Source organism: Bison bison, unplaced genomic scaffold (assembly GCF_000754665.1).
Source record: "Bison bison bison isolate TAMUID 2011002044 unplaced genomic scaffold, Bison_UMD1.0 scf7180017621692, whole genome shotgun sequence".
In the NCBI taxonomy this organism is placed as follows: domain Eukaryota; kingdom Metazoa; phylum Chordata; class Mammalia; order Artiodactyla; family Bovidae; genus Bison; species Bison bison.
Window position 1 is genome coordinate 1 of NW_011450936.1, and position 7001 is coordinate 7001.

The window sequence follows — 7001 nt, forward strand, 5'->3', positions numbered from 1 at the left end:
TTTTAAATTTAAAATGTCACATCAAATTGAACTTTACTATTTTCAAAATTATCACTCCTTTGACAATTTCTCATAAGACCCTTTAACATACCTGAATGTTATCAACATAGTACAAACTTTTGAAAGTTACTTAAAAACAAAAATCTATATATCGTTTTATACATGATATAAAAATATCACAGAATTTGATTTTTATATATTATTCCTAGTATTCTAAAAATGAACAGTAAATCTCAATAATTCTACTATTACCATGTCTTATTCTCTTTCACATCCCAGGACCACTAGTACATTTTAAAGGCACTGTTTTCTTCCCTTTTCAGTAAGAGGAGACCCTTTCACTGACTGCCAAGTACTTGCCCAATTAAAAAAACAAAAACCTGAAACTACTCATAGTTGTCCATGGATATATATCAAGTATACATTTGCTTTAAAGAGTTACGTATGTTGATTCTAGAGTTCGATTCAGTTCAGTCACTCAGTCATATCCGATTCTAGAGTTACCTTCCACAATGTGACCATATTTCCCAAATTCAGCTTCAAGAGACTCCTCCGTTGTTTCAGCACTGAGGCCTCCTATTAACAGTTTTCCAGGCCGATCGGCTTCCATCATTTTACTGTTAGGTGGCAAAAAAATATACCAAAGAACAAATTATGAGCCAAAATGTTCCAATATCATTTAAAAAGAACTGAACTTTTAAAAATGTTTACTTAAAATACAAGGAAGCTTGTAACGCAAAAAGGAAAACAAGCCCTGACCTAATGAATGCTGTTTTTTTACAGATAACAAAAACCTGTAAGTTTAAATTACATTAGAAGGCTGCTGGAAAACTGTTTTGAGCTGCAGTGTTTAAAGAACTCACTCATTAAAACCTAAATACAGTATCTAAGTTTTATAAAATGTACATAAAATACACTAAACACATTTTCAAATTTCCCCATTTTCTCACGTTTATATTGATTACACAGCAAATAATCTGTAAAATACACTTAAATTTAAAAACTTCTACAATACTAAGTCATAAAAGCCACAAGAGAATAAAATATTTTGCTGAGGAAAATTTAACCTGTGGTTACTTAGTTTGGTAAACTAAGAATCATAGCTCCAGACAAAATAATGTTAACTTTTATGAACATTAAAATTTGACCATTTTTGTTAAGTTAATCAACAGTTCAACATTTGAAAACTTTAGTTTTAAGTCATATAAGTAAAATGGTTCGGTATACTGGTTAAGTTTTTCAACTACTGTCACTATCTCAGAGAAAAACTGTTTAAAAAAAAAAAGAGTGCACGTGAAACAAAATGGAGCCTGGGCTGTTACATCCAGATGCGCAATTAGCAGACTCAAGGCAAGGGAGAAAATCTGAGTTATACACCAAAGCAATATCCCATGACTAGTAGCCAGAAGCCAAGAGAGAAAAGCTGGATTAGGCACCAAAGCAACAGCCCCCACAACTAGCAGCCCCAAGCCAAGGGAGAAAAGCCAGTTTAAACACCAAAGCAATAGTCCGGTGCCCTAGCAGCCCCAAGGCAAGGGGGGGAAAAAAAAAAAAAAAGCCAAATTACACACTAGAGTAACATTCAGCCCAACTAGCAGCCCCAAGTGGAGGGAGAAAAGTCGCGTTACCCACCAAAGCAGCGTTCCGCACAACTAGCAGCCCCAAGCCAACGGAGAAAAGGCGAATTACACACCAGAGCAACATTCTGCACGACTAAGCCCCCGCAACTAGCAGCCCCAAGCCAAGGGAGAAAAGCCGGTTTACACACCAAAGCAACAGTCCGGTAAACTAGCAGCCCCAAGGCAAGGGAAACAAACAAACAAACAAAAAAGCCAAATTACACACTAGAGCAACATTCAGCCCAACTAGCAGCCCCAAGTGGAGGGAGAAAAGCCGCGTTACCCACCAAAGTAGCATTCCGCACAACTAGCAGCCCCAAGCCAACGGAAAAAAGCCAAACTACACACCAGAGCAACACTCTGCACAACTAGAAGACCCTAGCGGAGGGAGAAATTTCGCATTACACACCAAAGAAGCATTCCGCGCCTCTAACAGGCACCAGCCAACGGGGAAAAAAATGCATTACACACCAAAGCAACATTCTGCATGACTAGCGGTCCCAACTGGAGAAAGAAATGGCAACCCACTCCAGTATTCGTGCCTGGAGAATCCCAGGGACGGGGGAGCCTGGTGGGCTGCGGTCTATAGGGTCGCACAGAGTCAGAGACGACTGAAGCAGCGGCCCCAAGTGGACAGCAAAAAAGCCGCATTACACACCAAAGCCACATTTTGCGAGAAACCAACGCAACATTCCACATGACTAGCAGCCCCAAGCCAACGGAAAAAAGCCGAACTGCACACCAAGGCAACACTGCACACGACTAGCAGCCCCAAACCAACAGAAAAAAAATGAATTACACACCAAAAGCAACCAACATCCCGCCCTAGTAGCCATAAGCTTGTGGAGAAAGATCCAGCCTTATACATCAAAGAAAAGTTACAAAGCAAAAACAGCTTTCTCAGTCCCAGGGTAGGAGTATATGCCCAGTATATCCTCCCACAGCCAACATCCAGACATTTCAAACCCCCTTCTTTATCCCACCCCCGCTCCGCCCCCACCTCGTCCATCCCATCCCCACGCCCTCCATTCAGACAAAAGAACCCTCAAACTTCACTGGCTTTCCATTGCTACTTCAGGCACTGATTCTCCAAGGAATAAAAATTAAAGATATTTTTCAAGAAATAAACTAATAAGACTTTTCAGGATAATGTACACACACACACACACACATATATACATACACTCAGCTATTAGGTCTTACGGGAAAAAACCTGACAGGAAAAATCAGTCTGAGTTACCATTTTTCTCCAGTAAAAACTGACACTATACCTATAAACATGTTCTCATAAGGTATAAATCTGTTTTTTGATCTTAAAATGCCCAATTCTTTACCTTTTTTTGTCTCGTTCTTCCGAACACACACCACCAAAGCCCCTGAGTCGACTGCTAGCTAAACTAATTTTGAACGCAGCCCTGCCTCTTCCGTCAAGCGCATAAGGAACCGGATGTACGGCACGAGGAGACGAGCGTAAGGAACCTGGATGTATCGCGAGATGAGCCGCAGAGAAAGTAGGGCAGGAAGAAAATACAGAGGTGGAGGAGGGGTAAATGGAGACCTTTGAGGGAAAGTCTAAAAAAAAAAAAAAAAAAACCAAAAATAAAAAGAGCAAAATATTCTACTAGGTTTACCAGTCGGGTTAACTTAATCACTATAAAATACAAAAGAGAACTTTTACCATCACATGTTTTCATAATTTATTGCCGTCTCATATGTCACCAGTATGATCACTCTTGAGTGGCATATTCTTTAATTGTGTGATTTTCCTTTTTCTTAATACAAAAGAAAAGGATAAATAATGAAAATATTTAAACCATTTAGGAGTTAAAAGCCTTAGTGTCTTTGAAGTAAACGTATTTGGAATTTTCTCATTAAGCAAATAAAGGTAATGTTTTTCACTAAAAATCCCAAAAGTAACAAAATGAAGAGATCCACTAAGGACAAACTCTGCAATTTCTGTCACCTCAGCTAATGCATGTCTATACCTGAAAGAACTCTGCTGACAGATTATTTTTCCCTATATAAAATTCTTCCTTCTAGGAATTAACATGTAAAATCATATCTAATAGAAGAAAATACACTTAACGAAGGAGAGAACTAAAACTTATTTTCCAAGGGTTTCTTTAGAATTTATCTAGTTTATATAGCCATTATATATATATATATATATATATATATATATATACACATACATATATACACATAGTCGCTTCAGTCGTGTCTGACTCTCTGCGACTCCATAGACGGCAGCCCACCAGGCTCTGCCATCCCTGGGATTCTCCAGGCAAGAACACTGGAATGGGTTGCCATTTCCTTCTCCAATGCGTGAAAGTGAAAAGTGAAAATTGAAAGGGAAGTCACTCAGTCGTGTCCGACTGTTAGCGACCCCATGGACTGCAGCCTACCAGGCTCCTCTGTATATGGGATTTTCCAGGCAAGAGTACTGGAGTGGGGTGCCACTGCCTTCTCCAATATGCACATATGTACATAAATATTTATACATATATATTCATACATATATGAAATTTAATATACTTATATACATATATATGTAAGTATATTAAATTTTACTATTCTTATAAAGCAATACTATAGCTCCATTTTCAGTGCTTATGTCTTATTTTAATACTGATGTCTACTAATCTTTATATTTCCCCGTTTACAAAAATACTTAGAATTTCTTAGTAAGCCATTATAAATAAGTAATATAGTGTTGACTGGTTCTTCTAAAGTAGTGATTGATCTTTCTAATATATCTTCTTTAGGTAAATCCATGGAGAAGGAAATGGCAACCCATTTTGGTATTCTTGCCTTAAGAAGCCTATGGACAGAAGAGCACTGGGGCACTGGCGAGCCCCAGTCCATGGGGTCTCAAAGAATGGGACAAGACTGAGCAAACATACTGTAGGTAAATGGAGCTTCTGTGGTGACTCAGTGGAAAAGAATCTTCCTCCAATACAGAAGACCTGAGTTTGATCCCTGGCTCAGAATGATCCCCTGAAGAAGGAAATGTCAACCCTCTCCAGTATTCTTGCCCAGAGAAGTCCATGGACAGAGGAGCCTGGCAGGTTACAGGCCATGGAGTTGCAAAGAGTCAGAGACAACTAAGCAGTCAAGAACATGTAGGTGAACAACTCAGCAGTGAAATCATGCACCAAAGGTAAACACACCTTAATATATTTGTATAAGATATAGTTTAGAAAATCGTTTTTAATGTAATGCTTACCAGTCTATTAGTATTAATGTCTTACTACAGAACCATTCTAATAGAATATGCCTATATTACTATATTCTTACTTGAAAGTTTTCCTATGGCTCTATTAGTATTAGTTACCTTTTTTCATTTCACCAGGTAAAATGGGCCCTTTGTTTTCATATCTCTTTTGGAAAGTAAATGCCATTGATGGATTTTACTGATATTGCAGTAACTAATGTTACAAAAATTAAAACACGTAAGCAGTTACAGTCAACTAATAATCAGATGATAATTAGTTCAAATAAAGAATTACTACATTAACCAATGAGAGTACACATTTGAAAAGCATTACTGGAAATAAAGCATTATGATCGCTGCCATGAGAACATGCTCCAGTGATTTAAAAAATGATTCATACACATGGCAGTGATTTGTCACTTTCTGTACACTTATCAGAATAAATCAGCCATTTATTGTGATACAAAAATGTACACTGCAGTGCAGACACAGTGTCCCCTGCCCTGGGAATGCCTGGGTAGGAACTGGTGGCCAGGAGTGGAGTAGCTCAACGGAGCCAGAGGCCAGTGGTGGATAAGGGTTGCAGCTGGAGCCAGAGCCAAGATAGAGAAGCTACTGAGTCCTTCATGATGAAATATTTGGGGAAACCTCTTTCTCTCCTTTCTGTAGTTGATAGTTTGGACAGTGAAGTGATGGCTGAATGTCACAACCTTTCTGCAGGACCTTGCCAGGGAAATCAGACTCTGTCTTGGGAATTTGTACCGTCTCAAAGTTGGATGCTCAAATTCAACAAAAGAGGGAGGAGTAGCATCAAAAAAGGGCAAGCAGTATCCTGGCTCAGAGGGAAGCCCAGAGCACAGAGAGGAAGCAGGAAAGTGAGCCAAATGTTGTTGGGAGAACTTTTCACTGCTGCACTTGTGATGCTGGAGTTTTCTGATTCAGTCTCCTCTTGTTTTATGGACTTTTCAGTCCTGTGCTTCAGTCAGTAGTGGCCCATATTATTGGTAATCCATCTCTACATGGAGATTTTTGGTCATAGCTGAAGTTCTTCAGCTCAGTGATCTCTCTTTGTGCTCCCCCACTTCATTCTCATCAATGTTGTGAACATGATTTGGTTCCAGGATTTAGCTGACCTGGCATTTGAGATGTCAAGGAGGGAACCTCACCCATTCGCTAACAGCAGAGTAACTGCTGACATGCTCTTTAGCCTTTCACTGCAGTCTCTCTTCCTCCTCCAGGGTATGTTTGTCAGCCTCTTTACCATTCATTTTGGCCAGTTGCTTAGTCTCCTGCATACATCCCTTCTCTATTCACTTCCGTACCCATTATGTTGCTTTGAAAATCGTTGGTATTGCTTTGAAAATCATTGGTTCAATAAAGGAACTGGAATGCCCCAGCAATATCAACATAGAAAGAAACTGCCCTTACTACTTTGGATTTGGTTTACCCCTGGATTTCCATTGTAAGATGGCAATGCACTCTCCTGCATTGTGGCTGCCTCTTCTCTATCCTCTTTCTTTTGGTTGCCTTGCTCCACCTGTCAAACTCGCACTGGTCATCTGTTTTGCATAAGCTAATGTAAACCTTTTTGGGCTACTTTCTCACATTAACCCACCGTCACCATCTCCCACTGAGGCCAAAGTCTGTTCTTTATATGTCTGTTTCTTCTTTGCTGCCCTGCATGTTGGATGTTCAGCACCACCTACAAGGTCCTCAACTCCATATATTTGTGTTAACGGACAGTGTTTGTCTTTCTCTTTCTGACTTACTTCACGCAGTATAGTAGGCTCCGCGTTCATTCCATCTCATTAGAACTGACATGGATGCGTTCCGTGTTAGAGCTGTGTAAGACACCGCTGTGTACGTGTACTCCAACTTCCTTATCCCTTCATCTGCTGATGGACCCATAGGCTGCTTCCACGTCCTAGCTATTGTAAATAGTTCTACGCTGAAGACTGGGATACCCGTTTTTTACTATGTGCTTCTAGGGCATGTAAACGTTCACAGACACGCCCCCCTGGGAACTGACTTGAAAGAATCAAGCTGTCTTTAGTGTTTTCGGGGAGGGTAAGTGTACATATCTCTGTCTCTCTCTGTTTTGCAAGGAACCCCCTCCCCCCAGCTTTTGAGACACTTACGATGGTGTGCCCCCCTTCACCTAAAATAGA

The 7001-nt window shown here is 40.0% G+C and overlaps 1 pseudogene; it reads left to right on the forward strand.

Annotated features, from left to right (window-relative positions):
* Positions 1 to 5462: 5462 nt before the first annotated feature.
* On the forward strand, positions 5463 to 6415 carry LOC104982823 (annotated as a pseudogene).
* The last annotated feature ends 586 nt before the right edge of the window (positions 6416 to 7001 follow it).